Below are 21161 nucleotides of genomic sequence, written 5' to 3'. Positions count from 1 at the left end.
GAGGTTGGAATAAGGCCATTTGGTATGAAACTCTTGTGCTGCCTCCTTTTCCCTACCCTCTGAAATCATGCTGTGCTCCATCAACGCTAAATGTGTTTGCAGGATCTGAATCTTCTCAGTCATGTGCTTTAGCTGCTTAGTGAAAACATAGGTAGTTTGTACACCTTTATGTTTCTGGGATCAGCTGGTGAAGGGAGGCAGTGTTTTCTGTTCACTTCCCATCTCAAAGCCTTGGAGTTTTCGTGCATTCTTGCTTCCTAAAAGTGGGGGTGGAAAAAAAGCAGGCCCTTGCCAAATTCAAGATGCTGGTTATCAGCTAATTCTACTGTTTACTGTTCACACAGTGAGAGAGCTGCTTGTGTTTGGCAGTGAGTTCATCTGCAGAGTGCAGGACAGAGCTGCTTGCTTGTTTTCTTCAGGAGCTTTCTGCTGGTGTTTAATTGTAGAACTCCGCAGCAATGTGCTACACTGCTTTCTCTGCATGTGTTCCAAGACCCTTTAACGAAGGAGGGTGTCATCTCCCTGTTTTGAAAAAGGAAACTTGAGTTTCTAGACAAGCAGTGCAGGTGTGCTGGTTCCAATACATTAGATGGAAGCTAGTAAAATGACAAAGAACAGTTAGGAGTTCAGAGAGTTTTGTTTCTTCCCAAATTTTGCCCCATGCTAACATGGACTGATGCTAAGGGGTGCTGCTGCAGGTGTCTGAGAGCAGGAGTCAGGCTTGTGATGACTCCTTTCAGTGTTGGTGATCGAGCCAGGAAAATATATGGAGGGAGGAAAAAAGGATAAGAACGTAAAAATAATCCAAAGCACGCCAGATCTGGATGGGGCTTTCCCTAAGTACCATCAGCACTGGCCTCGTGCAAGCTGAGCTGGCATTTTCCTGGGATACCACGCCTGGAGCTTTTCTTACAGCCAAATGTATATGGGTCTGGGCAGTGCTGCCTTCCAGTGGTGCTACCCTGGCATGGAGAGCAGTGCTAGGGTCACCCAAGGAGGGGCCAGCGCCAGCCCCCGCCGCACTCCAGGCTGCCAAGAGGAAATATCGGCCTCTGCGTCATTAGTGACAACTTCATGCTGTTGAACTAGTCTTTGATCCCTTCCTCCTCTGCAAAACTGCACAGTGGGTGGTAAATTAATCCCTGGAGTTTAGCCCAGCACGTATGCAGAAAGCACAGGGGGAAAAGTAGGTGATGCTGTGCTGATGCTGAGAGCCCAGAGCTTGCCTGTGCCCTCGGTTTTAGCTCGGTGTTGTGCCACTGACTTGGGTGGCAGAAGCTCTCACAGCCGTGTATGTCAGCACAGTCTGTGCTTCTTTCTTCATGCCTGCTGGTGTACTCATACAATAAACATGAATCCAGATGCCACTGCTGTTCCCACTAAGTGCTGTAGTCATTGTGGAGTAAGAGAACCTGGTTCAGTCTACCCTGGCTGAAAGGAAAGGTGGTGCTGTCAGCTAAAGTGGGCTCAGTGCTGGGGAACTGGGCAGTATTGCTTCATGAGGAAACCAGGAGCAAATCAGAGCAACTGAGGAATAACCAAATAGCAAATCTTCTTGGTTAAAGGAAGGGACTTGCAGTTCACACAGCAATGGGAGGAGCAGAGACTGCCACATTAAAAAGATGAGCCTTACCAGTTTCACATATTTTGCTCTTTTACTCTGTTCTTTGTCCTTCTTTCCTCTCCATTGGGATGTAAATTTCCAAACTCAAAATCTAATGTGTTTTAGGACAGTCAAAGGGGAAAGAACTTTTGCTGTGTGACTGGAAAATGGAAAAAATACACTCTTAACATGTAAAAGGTTATAAGCTTTGTAATCTGCTAGCCAGCTTGGTGTGAGAGCTGAAGCAAACTGATGTTCTTCTAGAAGAAAGGCTTTGCTGAGACCCCAGTGACTGGATCAAACTACTGTCTGCTGACAATGTCTAGTTCAATCCCACTAGTGTAGCTAGGATGTGGCACATGACTGCAGCACATGCTGAGGATGCTTTGAAGTGTCTTTTTTGCTTTTATTTTTGCTTTTTCTTAAAAAAATCGAGCTGTAAAATATGCAGTTCAGGAAGGTCAAGTATCACATGTGAATATTTCTGACTGCACAGCACAATGAAGGTCTGTGCTGAATGAAGTCGGGCCTCTGGTTCTTTGCAGATATTTAGTAACAACCTTGAGCAGAGCATCTTTGCTTTCTACAAGATTTCTTGTAATTCAGCAAATGCATATTCCCTCAAAGACACTCTATACACCCTGGAAATTGCTATTTTTGTGGAAATCTCTATTTCACTTATTATTGCGTAAGAGTTAGCCTGTGTACATTTTCAGGGAGCTTGTCCAAGACAGAATACCTACTCTAAAGACAGCACCATGGGATAATGACTTCCAGACTGTCCAAATCTACATTCCTTCAAGCTTCCCCATCAGTGCAGTAATAAAAACGCTGAGCCACCTGGGCTGCATCTGTACTGTGTGGGAGGTAGAAACTGGTGCACGCTGCAGCCCTGCTCCCCTGGCTATCCAGATGAGGCCTTCTGTTGAACTTCCCTCCTGCCACATGTCCCAGTGTCCTTCCAGTGGAGCCCTGAAATGCATCCTGATGGAGTGTGTGCACATGGGAAAAACAGGGCATCAACCATGGAGGCAGCAAAGGCTGGGTCATGCTGGAGATGGTTTCCATGAGCACAGTGAAAGTCAATTAGGAGAGATCCTGCAAAAGACTGGAAGGGCTCCTTCCCAGGACAGCTTTTGCAGGTTTGGGACAGAGGGATTTGCCAGCCCAGCTTTGCATTGGTCTGCCAGAAGCCAGTTCCAGAGGAGATCTTGAGCAGAGTGAAATTGAAGTGTAAAATATTGAGCAGATCTGAGCCACACCAAAGATAGCTTACACCTTCATGCAACAGAAGCTTGTTTCCCAACAACACAAAAGTCAGGGCATGTGAGGACTTTGCTACAGATTAGTGAAAATGTCATCTATGGGGAGTAATCACATTATTAAAAAATAAATTAATTAGAAGAAAGCTAAGCTGCCCTAAAGCTGATTTGTCTTCCAAAAAACTAGTTTTTGTGACTTCCAAGTGACTCCACAAACTTCATGGCTATGCAGGACTTGCAGAAGCCACTCCAGTAGTGGCTCCAGGCTACATCAGAGAGAAGATAACAGATTTTGCTAGCAAGCCTTATACAGTAGGGAGAAGCAGACAAGATCCAAGAACAGAAGCCCTTCTTTCAATCTGCAACAGGAGCCTTGCACTTCAATGTTGGGACTTTGAACACACACAGTCAACAGCAAATAGATATCTTGTTTACTCTTTGGGTTTTTTTCTAAATTTATAGAAGAAAATACTAAATAATGCCAGAAATACATATGGAAACATGTGGGAGAATGTAAATTTAAGTGGGCTCTGAACTGACTCAGTAGGGAAGTGGTTTGGGCACCTTTAAATTATGAGTTTGAGGACTGCTGTTGCAAATCTGAAGTTAGCCATGTAATTCTGTGGGACATGCATGGACTCTTAAAAATTTACTTAAGAGTGTCTCTTTGCAGTGGAGAAATAAGCTATCTATTCTGTGTAATTAGTTTCACTAAGTGCACCCTCTTTTTCAATGAGCCTCAATGTTTAGCTTTGAATTTAGGTCACTGAGAGAAGTTTGGCTGGCAAGAAAAGGTGAAGTCAAGGATTCAAAAATATAATGAGAACTACAGCAATAAAATAGGAGGGCAAAGGAGAAAGCAGCCTAAATGGAAAAATAGAGGAAACAGCAAACAATCTCCAGGAAGCTGGATCATAACTTTTTCTGAAGTATTTTGCTTTTCAAATGTAGAAGATCACCTGTGCGAGTAGGTAGTTAGGTCAGGAGCAGCAGTTCAGAATGGCCTTGTTACCTTTGGATATTGATTCCTTAAAGGAAGATGTACTGCTAAGGCTTGGTGAAGCAGGGAGGGAGATTCTGCCTTCTGGAGTCCCTGTATTTATTTCAATATATGATGTCCATGCATGTGGATGACATGCTGAATGGCCTCACATGGGTTGCTCCATTTCTATTAGATGCTATGATGGAAGGAAGAGTCTGTCTGCATTGGACTTCTGTATGAGACCCTGGTGGTTGATAACCACTCCTCAGTCAGAGCTCACATTTTACCTGTAGGCTGCTTTTTCTTTGGCTAAGCCCCTACCCAAAGCAGGGTTAATTGGAATCTTGAGTAAATCCAGTACACTTCCAATATGCTGCTAAAGATCTGGAGCTGCAACTGGAACTAGACATTAATGAAAATGACAAAGCATACACATATCAGCCTTGTCCCCAAACCCAGGACCTGACTTGCCCCCAAAATTAGGTGATCCTAGCAGCTGCCTGAGTGGATGCTAGCTCTGCACTAAAATGTTAATTCCTTTGCCCTCAGTTGCCTTTTTTTTGTCCCAAGGACCTTGGGAAAAGCTCTCTTGATGCTATGCTCTGGAACCTGCTGAGGTCTGTGTCCCCCCAGTGTCAAAACTAACTCATTTCCCTTGTTTCTCAACTGTTAAGAAGAAACAGCAGACAGTAGTCAGTCCTTTCCTCTCCCTCAATAGCATGCCCCCCCTCTAAATGTCAGAGACTCCATGTAATCCTATCTTTCCTCTGTTTCTCGTGGAACCTTCCACTGAGGACAAAATTGTTTTATTTGGGAGGTAGAGATACAGACACCTACTTGGTGTCATTTTTCACTTTTGTTTCTGTTCTGGTAAAACTTGTTTGAAAGTCACTTGAAGCTCACTGGCCCAGAGTGTTTATTTTGGAGAGAATACAATTTCTATTAAGCTACAGCAGTAATTGTATGTAATATGTACTTTTTTAAGTGGATAAGTTAGCCACAAATCCCAGATGATGATATGTCTTTCAAAGAAGATGCTGAAGAGGGCCAAAATTCCAAGAGTACTGTACAAAGGAGACGGTGTCATCAGAGGGTGAACAAAATGGAAATGTTTGCTAGGGGAAAAGAACCAACCATCCACCCTTATGTTCACAGGCCTCTTTTTACTGTTGCTTTGTACCTGTCCCAGACTTTCTCCTGAGCCTTGAATGCATTTGTTTTGCTCACTGTTTGTTGTGCATGCAGTGAGGAAAGATGATGTGGCCTGTGTGTGGTACAGCCAGTGCCCCACCTGCAACCTCAGGCTCCCCCTTTTCTGAGTTTCCCACCACAGGGAAGCCACCAAGGCATTCTCACCAAGGGCCCTCTTGAGCCCTTCTGGGGTAGTTGAATTTGGGATACTCAAATCTCAAATGAGGGTATAAATTGAAATGGATGAGGCGTTGTGCTCAGACATGTTACTGTGCCTGCTCCACAGGACTCTGCAGCCAGTGAAGGCAATGGCTACTGCTGCCAGCTGGGAAAGTGGTCTTTAAAATGGAGAGCAGTAGGTAGGGCTTCTCCTTCTGTTTTCTTTCCTTTTCCTGTCTTTTTTTTTTTTTAAATAAAGAAATATAAAGTTTTGAGACTTTCCATCTGCCTGGACACTTTCTAAGCCATCTTTTCTCAGGAGTTACCATTTTTATCCTGGAAATGATTGTTGTTTTAATCCTGCCTCTTGTCCCTCACAGCCTCGTTGCTTTTTTGGGCTCTGCTCCATCCCTCCCCACCGCCTTCTCTTTACCCCTTTTGGACAAACTGCAGCAGCGTTTGCCTCGGCTAAGAAAAACGGGGCTAGACGGGGCTGGGCAAGGCTCCTGACTTGTCACAGACCGGGCGGTGAGGAGGAAATGTGGCCGCAGCTGAGTTTATTTTGGAGACCGCCCACTGGTGCCCTGCCCTTTGCCCGGGGCCCTGACACAGGCTCCAGCTGTGCCGGGCACACCAGCAGCGCTCAGGCAGGAAGGCAGATCCTGGAAATCCCCAGCGCAAAACAGCAAACGCTGCGTTATTTTATTTCAGCTTGGGACATGGAAGCGAAGTGGGTTTTTTTGTTTTGTTTTGTTTTTTCTTTACCTTCCCTATTTTTTTTAAATTTAGAACAGAAGGGAATCTGTAGATCTGAGTTTAAAAAACCTGAATACTTGCATTCCTTTCATTTTCACACGCATGTCATGATTTGGATAATCCTGCCGTTCTGAAGGAGCGGGTTTGAGTGTGCACAAGCTGAGGAAAGCCAGTAACAGTGGGATGGCCCGGCGGGAGCACTGGGTTTCCCAGAGCTGTGCCCTCCTCGGGCCTTTGCTTTCCCCTTGCCCTCCCGTCCCCGCGGCGCAGAGAAGGAAGGCGCTGGTGCGGCCGAGAGCTGACAGCTCTGTGCAACAGCTGCGAATCATTCCAAAACTCCATCCTCGGCTGGGAGCGGGGCGGGGGAGCGTGTGCCTTGTTTTTGTTTTACTTTCCCCGGGCATTGCGCAGGCTGCGGTCCCCACAGCAGTGACTCAGGGCGCTGCTGGTGATGCTCCAGCGCTGGAGGAGGGCTGCCCGCAGCCCGGCGTGACCGGGGAACCACGAGCCGACGTAGGCGCTGAGCTCAGCGATGGGGATGTTCCTCCTCCCTGACAGGAAGATCCCTGTCACCCCTGACAGTGGTTAGGCACGAGGCACACGTATTTACAAAGGTCTTTGCGAGTACAGATGAAAAACAAACTGCTTTTGCTTTTCCCCCCTTTGCTTCTTTGCTGCTTCTTTTTTTCTTTTTTCTTTTTTTTTTTCTTTTTTTCCTGCAATACTTAAAAGTCCCCTGGTGCTTCAGCCTCCCTCGTAGCACTCCCACAGCTCCTCTGCCTGCATCTCCCTTAGAACCGCAGCTGAGCAATTACCGCCGCTGCTCCCAGGGCGCTGGCTCCCAGAGGGAGGAGTGAGGGGTTCCCGGGAGATCTCCCCGTGTGCCTGCCAGTTAGGTTTACCAAGGATGCTACATCGGGGAAATCCCATGTGCCTGCCACAGGAGTTTAACCAATCAGGCTTGCTATACACTGCATGTTTGTGTGTGTATATATATGTGTGTGTGCATGTACAGAAAGATATTATTTAGTGGCATAAGCCCTCATTAATGGCAATGGGATTTGTGTGGTTTACAGCCCCTAGGAAGCTATTTGATAGCTTACTCCTAATTTGCAAATCTTTGAAGCCAATCACCATACCTGGTGATTAAGGGGGTTTTTTTGCAATAATCCGGTGCAGAGAAAAACAGAGGCCTCTCAGTGGTTTGCATGAAAAGGCTGCTGAGCGGGTCCTGTGATTCACGGGCCAAAAATAATGTGTTCTGTTTAAACAACGTTTGCTCTGTGATACAAACTGACAAAAGCCAGCGAAATTTAAAGGGACCCTGTCAAATCGGGTCTAAAAATAACCCCAGCCAGCTGTGTTTTGGTGAGTGGGTGTGTGTGCTCATGTGCTATGCTCCCTCTGCTCTGCCAGGCTTGTCCTGGGCTGTGGGGCTTTTTCAGAAACAGGCTAATATGACATTTGAGCTTTGCCATCTGGTCATTCGGTGTATGAAATTACTCTGTTCTGAGAGAAAGGGTCTGGCTTTGGCGTGGGAAAGAGCACCCTCCTCCTTGGCCACAACATAGCCCCATCTCTCTGAAAGAGGTGAAAAGTTGCTGGTGTGGGATTTAACGTCCCAAAAGGATGTTGCAGCAACGCTGCTGGGTATCATCCTTTAATTCGGTGGGATGGTGGCAGCACAGGGTCTTACCCACGCCAGATCTTGTGGCGTTTAGTAGGAACCCTCAAGATGGAGCCGGACTCTTCAACTTGCACCTCCCTGGGCTTTGGAGGCATCTCTTTCGGGAGTGCTGTGACTCTCACTTCCCTACAAGCACCTGTGAGATGGGCTCCTCGTCATGAGATAGCTCCTATTTCTCGGCTAAGGCTCACTTTGAAACTGGGATTCCCCTTCTGCCAAAAATACCCTGTAGCATATACAGGCAGAGCTCTGCCAATTTTCCCCTTTTCTGACCTCACCTTGCTCTTCGCAGGAAACAAATCTCGGCTTTCTACCTCTGTAAATGCAATCATTTCCCATTCCCTGTCCTCCTCCTGGGCATGTGAAAAGATGCATAGAAAGAAGTATGCACATAAAGCCTGTGTATGTGTGTGATGCAGCTGCCTAGAGGAGCAGAAGCAGGCTTCAGTTGGTTTCCTCATCTGAAGTAGAAATGGGAGATGGAGAGATGGGTATTTCTCAGTACCATCTATCCCTGTGCTGAATTTCCCCAAGTCCGGCCTTTTGAAGTGAGAAATGGCAATAAACAGCTGCTGGGGAATTCCCTCCTGCAGAAACCTCAGAAAACACCTTGCCCCATACCCAGGAGCAGCTGCCCTGTTTGCTCTTCCCTTTCTCATGCACCCACCAAATTTCTTGCTACCCTTTCTGCCCTCTTGAGGTTTCTATTGCAGAAGTCCCTGCCCTGTGGTTGCTCCATCACTGGCAGTAGGATGTTGAGCATCTCCTTCCCCCTTGTATAGACACTGCAAACCCCAAAAGATCCTTAGATCCTCCCTGCCAGCCAAAGGAAAGAGGTTGAACATGTGCAGCATCTGGACAATTTTCCCTTGCTGCCACACCAGGAGCTGGGTGCAGGATTGAGGTTCTCTTTAACTATCCATTCTGATTTTTTTTTTTCCCAGATGTGATTTTATGTTAATTCAGACTAACATTCCCAAATTTGTGCTGTTTTTGCCCAAAATATTTACCATAATAAAACTGAAATCTTCCCCTCAGTATGCTTCAGTGTAACTGGAGCATTTCCATCCCCCTCTTTTTCTTGAGGGTTGAGATATTAAGTCAGGTACCATGACTGGCTGAAATATGAAGCAAAGGTGGCTTTGGAATTAAGTTAAACAACTTTATTTTAGCACACTGAAACTGTAAATACTGCTATCAGATTCCCTTTTGGTATTGAAAACAATTACTTTTTGATGTTATTTCCAAAACAAAATGTCAGCAAAACTTGACGTCTTGGCAGGATTTTGTGCTTCTCTGATTTTGCTCTAAGGCTGTTTTCCAAGGGAAGTTGTGCTCTTCCAATGGTGGTTTTGCTTTGCAGTACGTTTATTGCTTCAGTCATCTCGTACATGGGGGTGAAATGTGCATTTTGCTGTAACAATATTATGAAACTGCTTACAAATGAGGCTGATAATAGGGTATTTATAGAGATGTTTACATTCTAGTAATTGATTTTTTTGTTGTTGTTTTAGAGCATTCTTGCTTGATTTTGGGCTTCTAAGTGTAGTACAGGACAGCACTGTCCAAGGATGAAGAGAACATATCCTACCAGGAAAAAAGTGGCAGATATTCAGAATATCAGATAACCTCTGGTGTTCTTCCAGGTGTTCACTGAGCCAGAGAAATAAGAAACCCTTCATTTTGATCTCATTGCTGGCACCGAAGTGCCAATGGAGTTCAAAACAACTTTTCATCTTAAGAAGGAGAAAGGAAACTTTCAAGATGTTCCTCTGAAAACAGTTGAACGGAAGAAATCCAGATTATGGTCATTCACATCCACCGGTCTGATCCTGGGAAAGAAAGAGGGACCAGAGAGAAGAAAAATAATTCTAAAGCACTTTTGACTTGCAATCATGAAATTGCACACTGTTCATCAGCATGAATTCATTATTTGCCTGAAAAATCAGAGGTCAGAGCAAGTGTTGCAGAAAGCTTTTACAAAAAGTCAATTCCAAATTTCTACCAGAATGCATCCCAGAATACATTTCTGGAATACATCCTCCTTTTCTGTTTACTGTCTGCAAATGGATTTAATGGCTAGAGAGTTATAGAATTAAAACCAAAAACAAAAAGGAGGGGTGGCAAAATCACAAGCAAATATCAAGTAGTCCCAAAAAAGCAGATTCTGAATTCATCATAATCATAAGTATGGAGGTTTTTTTCCCAAAAACTGTGGAGTTAATCATTCAAATACAGTAAGACACTGCCTGATTTGTGTGTTCAATCAAGACTAATCACCACAGCTTGAATTTTGAATATTAAATGTTTGTGGAGTCTGCTCACAAATTATGTGCATAATTTTTGTCATGTAGATTAAGTTATTTGATGAATTATGTCAGACGACACATGTCTAAAAGTGAGGAAATGTTGGAACAAAGTGCACACAAAGGAAGAGAGAGGTAATTTCCTATGAATAGTTTATTCATTTCTGAGTTTGATTCCAAAATCTTCAGGTCTTAATTTTTCATCAGTAGCAATTGACGTGCGACTGAGTTTTTGCTGGGTAACATTAATGGGGAAGCTGCCTCCCTTCAAAGTGAAGATATTGGGAGCTGCTGTCTGCTGCCAACTGCAGAGCTGCTTCCTTGGAGCTGTGTAATCAAAGACTGTTTGCTCTGCTTGTGTCCTGCATCTCCTCCTCATGCTGCTGCCAACTGCAGCCCGGGGAGGTAGGCAGAGCTAGTGAAAATTGAAATTGCAGGAGTAAAACAAGCGGCCTTTGGTATATGAAGCTGATGGTTAGTCAAGTGGAACTAGGAATTAGAAACTGGCTTGCTGAATCAGAGAGAAGCAATGGCCTGATTAAAGAAACTAAAGGGAGTTGGTAGGTGAGAGACAGTAAAATGCAGGAGTTCATCAGCGTGTGAAACCAAATCAAGCAGTGAATGACGGAGCAAGAAAGAATATGAAAACACTGTGAGAGACAAAGTATCACAGAATAGTTTATGTTGAGCAGGGACCTTACAGATAACCTGTTTTCACTCCCCTGTCTCAGTCAGGGAGAGCTTCCACGAGACAGATTACTCCAAACTCCCTGCAACCTGGACTTGAATCCTTGGGGGTGAGTGTTGGATGCAGCTGTGGATGTGCTATCCACAGCTTCTTTGTTGACTTCAGGAAGAAATGCAAACAGTGCAGTGGTGCCCCAGGGCTGTGTGAGCTGGGTTAAAAGGCATGTTCTTTAAAGTGTGGCTGAGGTGTTCTCACTGCCTTGTGTAAATGGGATGATTTATCAGTGTCTGGCTGATTGCTTCCCTGGGATATCCTGACCCTTCCTTGGAGTGAAGCGTTTTAGCCCCCCTGAGGTTTGGGTGTAGATAGTATTTGTTGCCAGCAGAGGCAGGCAAATTCCGTGCCTTACTGTGATTCCCTCCTGGCTTTACTGGGCATCTGAGTGTGGCTGTAGTCTCGTGCCCCCCTCGGCTGGGTGGCATCATGCAGGAGGGATATTTTATATGTGACATCAACGTGTCACAGCTGAAGCCCTTCTCTAGGGTATGAGCTTTTTGAAACAGCACGATTCAGATTTTCTAATGCATTTTACAGGGTTAAGGACAAGAGTAATGCTGTGACTTGCACTCTGCTTACAGGATAGACTGCACAGTTAATTGAGAATTTCATGTTTTGGAACGTTTTGTGTTTGTGGAAAAAGTCTGAAAAAACCCTGACATAACAATCAAATGTGTATGATAGAAATGAAAACATATGCAAAATCTTTTCCAAAGCATTGATTTTGAAGCAGTTTTATCGACTTAAATTTCACCTTGTTGTGGACAAATACCAAAATTACTAGAAGTATCTCTGTAGGGGAGCCCTGGGTCCTCCCATGGCCACTGGCTTCCTGTGACCTCGGGAACAAGGAGACTTCTGACTCTGTCATCATCTGCATTCTTAGGAATGTGTCTGTGATTTGCCACAAATTAGGCAATGATAGGCAAAGAAATGCAGAAGATGTTTCTCTCTCTCTCTCCCTTTTTTTTTTTTTCTTAATTCCAGTGTCAACAGCCGGTTTTCATACAGGATTCTGTCCCCTCCCTATTTCAGCCTTTGCAATTGAATCTGCCAGTGACACTTAAGTGTAAATAAAAGTGAAATCAGCTTAATTACCAGAGCTGAGATACAAGGCAAATGAAAAATATAAACTGACACAAGCCAAAAGGATCGTGCTGATTTTTTTCATTAATAAGGTATTTTCAATTCTCAGTGTAGGCAATAACACTAATCATTAGTCCATTTATGTGGGCTCTTAATGTCACACCATCCTTCTAGTGAAGAATTAAGTAGGATAGCAATCGGGATAAGTAAACCTGTAACACAAGACAAGATTGTTTTGAAAGTGCACTCACTACAGTGAAACAGTACTACAGATCTCCCTGCCAGAAGAAGGGGAAGGAGGCCACAGTCTTTCAAGAAAAGCTCATCATTTCAGTCCCCAGCTGCCCCAGACATGTTCCCGAGTAAGACTCACACCTCAGGGCAACTCACTATGGCATGTTTTTCAAAAAGTCTCAGAGAGCAAATTGGAGGCTTTGTTCTCAGTCTGCTGAAGCCCAGAGAGATGGCTCCTAATTGTTTCCACTCATGCTGGAGCAGGGATATTATTACACCTAAAAACAGGAAAACTGGAAAGTGCTAGGGAATCTGTGCCAGCTTCCAAAGAGTACTTTGTTGAGCATACAGTGAAAAAAATAAGGGACAGTTGTTTGAAAATCTTGCTACCACCACAAGTCAGTAAAGTCCACAAGTTAACAAGATGCAATTCAAAAAACAAACAAACAAAAAAAACCCCAAAAACAAATAAACAAAAAACCCACCAAAATCAGGCAAAGAAAAATACAAACAAACAAAAACCCCCCAAGAACAACAAAACCCCCACCACCATTCCCAAGGTTAACAAGAATATGCAGAACTGCACTAGTATATGTTATCAAAATTCAGAAATGTATGTATTGGTGGCTGAAGGAATCCCCAAGTATGGAAGATTGGTGAGAGATCTGGTCCCGTAACCCTATTTTAAGCCACTTCTTCATTCTTACAGAGGCTTGTATTTCCCCAGGGGAAGAGCAGGAAGGTGGCTGAACTGAAACTTGCTTAGTCACTCCTTTGTCTACAAAACCACCCATCAGACCCACGTAAAATTTCCAGCTCTGTCACCCCTACTGCCCCTGGTGATGGGACAAGATGATTAGAAATTGTCTGTGTGGTTATTGGATGTCTTGGTAAAGGGCTCCCTCCATCTCAGTAATTCCCTTCAATGGCCCAGTGCCACTGGCAAAGTGTGGGTGTTTGGAGAGGCAAAAAAAGTTAAAATGCAGAGAAAAGGAAAAGTGAGTTTGCTTCTCTCATAAGTAGTGAAAGGAATGATTGATGTCACGGGAGAAATTAATGCCCACCCTGACCATGCAGTATCTTCAGGCTTGCTTCATTTTCCCTTACGTGGGAACTTATCCATGATCTATGGGATTTATTTCTTGTGGAAATAAGTTTGGATTTGGGTAAGATAAGGCACTATTTTGCATTTTCATGAGGAAAACAAATGCTTCTAAGTGCACAGATACCCATCTTCAGAGATACTCAGAGGTCTTCTGGTCATGGTTCTGTGCAACCACCTCTGGGTGACCCCACTTGAGCAGGAGTTTGACCAGATGATCCCCACAGGTCTCTTCTCACCCCAGCCAGGCTGATGTGATCCACCTCCAGAGTTTTCCCTTGAAGCTTGCAAACTTCCCATGTCTTCATGGGGAAAGGATGGGTGCCAGTTCCCAATAACTTAATGTTGGAAAGAGAGAGGGAATACTAAGAATGGCAGAGCCTTTTCAATGCCTCAGGGTAATGAAAAGTGAACTCCCTTTGTTTTCGACCATGCTGAAGTAATTGTGTGTGTGCTTTCTCTATTGATAAATGTCTCCCTAACTCTGGCTGTGACTCCTCATAACAGGAATATCAGGGAAAAAGATTAAATATATGTCGAGCAGCCCAACTAAACTAACAAAAAACCCCACCCTCAGTGCAGCCTATTCCAACCCGAAGCTTGGAATACAAAAGGGGAAGCGTGCCAGAATCCACTTTGTGCCTTTAAAAGCTATTCTTTCTCCACAGCTTCACCCGCTCTGGAGCAAATACAGGAAGAACAGGATTCTAACTTTTTTGTTTGTTTGTTTTGGGTTTTTGGGGGGCTTGGAGGAGTTGGGGTTTTCTTTGGTTGGGTTTTTTTTTTGGTTGGTTGGTTTTTTTAAGTTATTTTTCAACATCAGTTGAAGTGTGTCTAGGATTTCTCTGACCTTTGCAGTGCAGGCAGTGTTCATTAAGTTAGAGAAACCTGTGATGTCACCCCCCCTTAGGTCTGACAATAGCAGTGGCTGAAGTAGGTAATTAATGAGTACCTGCTGCTGCTTCTGTGTTTGCTGAAGGCCCAGGGGACATTAGAGTATAGGTTTTGCCAAAGACAGTGCAGGACAGGCACTTTATTTTGGAGAGAAGTGACATGATAAGCTGAGAACCAGTTGGAGAAAATATATGAAGCATGGGGTGTTGAAACCCCACTAAGCAGAGCCTTCTTGGTTCTTTCTCACAGTTCTGTCAAGGAGTATTTTTGTGGAAATTTCGAACTGCAGCATCTCAAACTCTTCTCTAAATGCATGGTCCATTTCTCTTCTTCCTAAAAGAAAAAAAAAAAGGAAATTTTAAAAATCTATCACTTAAGGATAGCAGGGAGCATGGTGGACCTCTGCTTTCTTGATGGGGAAGTGCAAGATGTGGCAACTGGGAACAGTGCTGTGGAATGACTAATGGAAAGGGAGGTACTGTCATTTGGCATCCTCCATGGCACATGAGCAGTCATTTTAAAGATGCTTTTTCCTTAGGGACGAATGTCAGCATTGCTAGCAGTTTTTTCTTTTCTGGTTGTAATCAGCTTTGTGAACAAGACCCGAAACTGTATTCACAACTGACCTATACATATAAGCATGGCATACAATTGATGTGCAGGCTTCAAAATAAATTCAAAAAACAAATTGTCATTGTGATTGTTCTTGTTATAAAACAATGTTATGATTCCAGAATTTTACTGAAGGGATAATATGTTGTTTCTCAAGCTGAAAAAAACCCCAACCAAACCCTGCAAATGAAAATGAAATGTAGAGTTTTCCACCTGGCAGATCAATAGCTTTTCAACATTTTCCTTTTCTTGTGTTTCCCAAGTGAATGCCTGTTATTTGGAAGCATAACAAAAATAAGACAGAAAATGACTGTAGGAAAATTCAAAGCTAAGGCTTTCGTTTAAACAACTGTAACACACAAAGAAGTGATGAAATCTGATTTTCTTTTTTCTTTGAGAAAAGAAAGTGAACAATGCTGTATTGCTGCACAACACTCTTGATTTGTGTGTGTTGGACTGAGCAAATGGCAAGCAAATAGCTGGAGTCAGTGTCTGGAAGAGCATGCTCCATGGTGGCATTTCCAAAGCATCTAACATAGATGTCCACAGCTTTTGCTACGTGCTTGGCACTGGAGACTTTGATGGTGTTTTTACATGGATAGCTGAGTGCATGAAAAGAGATCTCCAGTAATCCTTAAGTACTGCCAAAAAAATGGGATTTACCCGTAGCTGCAGAGATGTCTCCAGGAAAGTCTGAGTTCTGCTCAGAGGGAGGAAGATCTGGCCAAGTTGTTCAAGCAATAATGCAAGAGCATTGTTAGCTTTCAAACTTCTAAATCTGCCAGTGAACTTGATCCTTTTGAGGGAGTAGAGTTACCTATGGGGTGGTTTGGAGTTTTTTCCTTCTTTCTATTATGACAATCTATGACATTGCACTTTTAAACCTGAAACATCCATTTGCCTTCTGCACCTCCTGGCTTGTTGCAGCTGTGCTTTGCTGGTGATGCTCAGGAAAGCACCAATGTCAGCAGAATAGTCTTGCACAGAAATGTGTCTGCTGATGGCACTGAGCAGGGGCTTTGGAGTGACTTAAGCAATGGAGTCACTTTGGAGTGACTCAGCAGGGGCTTTGGAGTGAGTTAAGAAAGCAATGCTCAAACCAGCAGCTGTTGGGGGGCACTAAATGACATTAACACAGCTGTGGAAACAAACCTAAAAGTGTGGCCAAGCCCACTTATTCCTGCCCTACCAGACCTTAGAGTGGCCAGAGCAGGGTGGTTACTTTGCTGAGCTGATGGGGCTGGGTTGCTGAATGCTTGGAGAGCAGAGCTCAGAGTGGGAGTGTGACTCTGCCTGGCGTCTCCTCAGCCACCAGGTGAGTCCCAGTGGTCTTCTGCACAATGGATCTCTCTGCCCCACCACCCACTGGGCCTTCAATAGGGCAGTTTTGGACAGGAACAGGGGCAACACCTCAGCACCCCTTGTTTCCTGGGAAAAGCGTTTCATTTCCATATGCAAGAACTGAACAGTGTCTAAGACAAGGATGTAAAAAAGCTGCCTGGAAATCCCTGAGATCATCAAGAAAACTGGATCTACCCTGGCCACAAGATAAATACATTGCAGTAATTACTCTCATCCTTTCTCTTTGGGAGAAGGGAGTTTCTACCCTATAGTGTCACTGCCCTAACTCTCATGGCATGAGCGCTGAGATGGGACCTGAGGAGAAGACCTGAACAGGTGAACAGGCACCAACTATAGCAGGCAACTGCAGCTTTCCCTGTCCAAATCCAGCAGAGCCACTACAGAAACCCTGCTGGATCTGGAGAGCATCCTTGGTGCAGGAGCAAAAGGAGCTCAGCTTCTGGGACACAGTTTGCTTATGTTTGCATCACCCTTCCCCAGCACCTGCTCTGTGCTCACCTCGTTACCCAGCAGGGGAAGGAGAGCACAAGAGCCAAGGGCTGGGTGCAGAGTGCATGACAAAGGTGTGAAAATCTGAGGAGAATGAAGAGGAATTTTGGTGATAATTGTAGAACATCCGAGGGCTGTGTCAGCATCCTCTTCTCCATAGGGACCTCTCACAAGCAGGATTCATGCAGACCACAGTGACCCTTCAGGCTCCTTCTCTAAGCTCTTCTCCTTAACCTTCCCTGAAGGTACTGTGGTATCTGCTCGACCCTGCAGGAGAGGAGGGCTCAGATTGTCCATCAATGTGCCACAGTCAGCAATTATGTTTGGAATTGCACACCCCTCTGATTTTACTTGATTTTATTTGATTTTATTTGATTTTAAAACCTATGAGGCACAACAAGTTTTGCCTGATGGGTGCACTCTCAAAGCCACAGAAAAAGGGTAGAGTGTCATGGGAGAAAGCAATGGATCTGGGTTTCTCAAACATCTGGTGGACGATTTTGAGGACTCAAAAGGAAGCTGATTTAAGGAGAGATGATTTTCAGCAGGCTGTAGGCCATTTTGGCTATATAAGGGTCATTAGGCAAGATTAGATGCATTCCAAATCACTAAAGCTTGTATTTCCAATCTTGGCTATGTTTTATCTTAACCATCACCCTGAATGCTACCTTTTATTCAGGACAAGTTGTCTTTTCAGCAGTGTTTAAATGCATTCTTAATGTGAATTATCATGTTTTATGGTAGAGCATCTGAAAAAGAAAGAGGCTTGAAGAAAGCTTTTTGCTGGCAATAAATTAGATCCAAGTTTCTGTGATAAGCTGTAATAGCTCTTCAGAGCAGATGTATTTTATCAGTTTAAGAACACAGACGGAGAAAACATGTACTGCGTTCAGACTTTTTAAAAAGTATTTTCATGTTGGTGTGTTCACAGTCAACAATAAATCCAGAGAAGCTATGATTGTCTTCCAGTTAGACACGATGCAGCTTGTGCTGTGTCTGGTATTTATATATAGGCTTACAGAGGCACTTTTCAAGCCACAAGTTTCTGGGTACTGTTGGAAATGATGGGCTGTTGGCCCAGGTTTGGTCAATGGACCAAATGCTCCCAGGCAGATAACTCACCCACATGCAGGTTCATGGACCCACAGGACACAGGAGAGACCTCTCTCAGTTATCTGCAATCCAGTTTCCTGGCTCAGGAACCTCCTCAGCTGCTGTGGTTGTTGTCACACATGTGAGATATGTCACTGACACCAGCTTCCTCCTCCTCTTCTTCCTCCTCCTCCTCCCAAATGGCATTATCTGCCAGCTCGGGCTGTTCTGGAGTTGCAGCCATGTCCTTCATGCCAGCAGCACATGTGCCTCTCACCTGACTCACAGGGGTGGCCCTGAGGGTGATAAGGCTGTAGGGAGCGTGGAAAATCCCAACCAGGCTGTCCAACCCTGGAGTGCTGATCCACTGACAAATCAAGAGAGTGCCACTCTCCCAGGTATTTCTGTGGCATTTGTCTGAGCTTCTTCAGAGGAAGCAAGTCCACCTTCCCTGGATTTTATACAGTGGGTGTGGAATATGGCCCTTTCCCTTGCCTTGTCATCTTCTTTTTTATTGTGCCAGTCTGTAAGCAAGGTGGTTTTGCTTACCCCTCAGCTATGATCAGCACCACTAATTAGCTTTTTTCTTACTTTTTATTTTTTTTTTCTTGAGAAGAGAGTATTTTGATGAGAAATCTGCTCAGTTTTGCACAGATTTGTATCAGTTTTTCAAGTGGACTGTGAAAATAGTCAACAGAATTTTCATTAATTATTCTCATCAAAAGGCACAGGCAAACAAGGGAATAGTTTGCTAAATATGGAGTTGATTTCCACACCTCTGTAGAGGATTGGGCACCCATAAATTTCGGCAAATCTCTAAGACCTTACAGACACAGACTGTGTGACTTCTGTGAATGGAAAATTTTCCAGTCCTACTGGCAGACTAGTTTGTTAGAATTAAAGAATTAAGAGAACAGAAAAGCAGCTACTTTGAATTACGTTTTTTTCCACCATGGCTTTTCTAAGGAAGCAAGTCTTATGCAATCGTGTTGGCTGCCTGGCTTGAATCTCTCAATGTTTGAATCCTTTGGTCATTTTTAGGCACATTTTTCAGAGGAGGAAATGTCTGAACTGTCATTAAATTCCATCAGTCATGTGAAAATTAGGGTGTCCATAAAATAAAATTAAAAAAAAAAAAGAGTCAAAATGTGTGCTCCAGCAGAGGCAATGTCTGCAACATGATTGCAGATGGTGTTAACTGCTGGAACACCCACATGAGAGAAAGAGACTTTATGAATGTCCCAACCACAGGAAAAGCTTCCCTGGGAGTTTGAAATCAACCACAAGAGACAGATCTTCAAGAAGCCAGATTATGTTAAACTGGGGTGTGTGAGGGAGTAGCTCTCCAATTTTCCCTTTGCCAAGGCCATCCCTATAAGGTTTAATTTGCTCTGCATCCCTGAGAAATTTGCTCAGATCTCAAACATCTAAGAGAGTTTTCCCTGAGCAAGGTAGTGGATGCCAATAGATGTGCACATCCAGAGCACGCAAGGAATTTTTCATAAACCCTGCTGAGCTGAGGTCAAGCAGAGTGAAGAGACATTTTCTCTCTTCTTTGCCTCATTCAGTCTTCTCCCACCCCCAGGCAGGCAGACCTGGGCCAGGAGGTTTCCAGAGGAGCAGTGCTGATGTGACACCCTGCTGGTCACATCGCTTCCTCCTGCAATTGTGTTTGTTTCTGTTTCACTCTGTGGTTGGACCAACAGGGGTTGTCCACAGTTTGCACTTTCCACTTCAGTTCCTTCTTTCTGTGTGGAGGAAATTTGCAACTTCCTCTCATGACATGATGTGATGTAGATCATGACTGTCTTTATGAAAACCCTTCCCCAGTCCTATTCCCCTTTAAACTTAACGAGAGTGACCAAACCAGATTTGTTCACACTTAATTATTTGGCACAGAGCGGAGCAGCTCCAACAGGAAATGCTGAATCTTTAAGCAGAGTAACCAGCAGCCTTGTGATTCAGAAATTACTGGGGAAGCCCATGTTAAAATCCCCAATCTGCCTGATTTGGAGAGGGAAGTTGAAGCAAGACTGTGCTGGAGTGCCCCTTTCTGCAGGTGAGACCTGCTGTCCTTTGTGTTGAGGATGATAAGCCTTAAACCAGGCCTAGATTAGAAAATCAGATAAATGCCTATATCATGTGTAGGAGAAGAGGCCTGCTAATGAAAACCAGAGAAAACAGAGCTTCTTTTACCTTGCCCCTGCCCTGTCCATCTCAGTGCTGTTTGAAGATGATCATAGACAATTAGATCCAGGATAAAATGTAAAAAGCGCACAAGGATCACTGGTATGAGAATCGGTGTGACAATGGACTTGTCAGTGCTAGCCTTATGGTTGGACTCTGTGATCTTAAAGACGTTGTGAGAGTAAATGATTCTATGATTCTCTGTCTGATCTGTCTGCTCTTCTGCTCTTTGTCTGCTGGGCTGAGCTTTTCTTTCCCTCTCTCTAGGCTCTGGTGCTCCTCAGGACAAGTATTGCCTCCTGTGATGGGTTTCTCTAAGGCCTGTCACCATGGGCAGTGTTGTGAGACCTCTTACCACGATTCTGAAATGCAGAATAGCAGCCCCTGTAGAGTCTGTTCATTGCCTGTAAAGGCCTGGTTTGTGTCTAAATAGGGTTGGGAGGAGATATTGTAGAAGCTGCATAAACTGCTTGCTTCTCTCTGGGCTGAATAGCCTTCTGGGTGGTCAGGAACTTTGCTGGCAGGGAAATGTGACACTTGCCTTTTTCTCTTTACTGGATTTGGCCTCAAGGGGCAAGAGCCAGAGGCTGTGGTTTCTGCAGTTGCAGATTAGTTTCCTAAGTCACTGTCCCTGGCAGATAGGCCTATCTACATATTAATTCTGGAATGTGATGGTGGAGGTTCTACACTGTCAAGGTGTTCTCAAGGAATAAACATTACATGTTTTAATTTGACATTAAGATTGGAGCAGGAATTTCATTTCCCCTTAGATGCAATCTCTGTTTAAAACAAAATCTCCATGTACCAAACAAAATCCTGGCTTTGGGTCCCAGAAGGAAAAAAAACCAGTCATAGTTGTACACCACCATTCACTTCATTTTCTGCAACAGCTGAAATTTTCCAAGAGACAGCAGTCCAGGTAAAGAGCCAGATAAACTCTCTGATCCTCAAGCATCAGATATCTTCTAGACACATTCAGATGAATGGCACATTCGAGAGTTCAGAGGAGGAGAATGAGGAGACTTTTTTGGAAGGGCTAAACTTCATAGCCCATGCACATAGTCATTGTGTATCCCTTCACACCAAAGGAGGCTTCCTTGTTAAATACTTCCAGTGCCAAGGGTATTACCGTGGCTTACTAAAGACTTGCATGAGAGTTTGCATATAAACCCCTTCACTAGAGCAAGTGAAATGGTGAATTTGAAACAGTCAGAAAAAGTTCTTAGCAAAGCCACAGGACATTACTTTGTTTGGGAAAATTCAAGGATATGTGACCTCAGGGTGCAAGGAGCCTGAATTTTTCTTAGGGAAAGGGACAAACCTCTAAAAGCTCCTGTTACAAATACAACAGCAGATGGCTGAGCCTCAGCCAGCAGAAAGAGTTTTCTGGACATATTTCTATTCACGAATTC

The sequence above is a fragment of the Sturnus vulgaris genome, chromosome 1, assembly GCF_052056855.1.
Source record: "Sturnus vulgaris isolate bStuVul1 chromosome 1, bStuVul1.hap1, whole genome shotgun sequence".
NCBI classification, from domain to species: domain Eukaryota; kingdom Metazoa; phylum Chordata; class Aves; order Passeriformes; family Sturnidae; genus Sturnus; species Sturnus vulgaris.
This window is presented reverse-complemented; position numbering follows the sequence as displayed.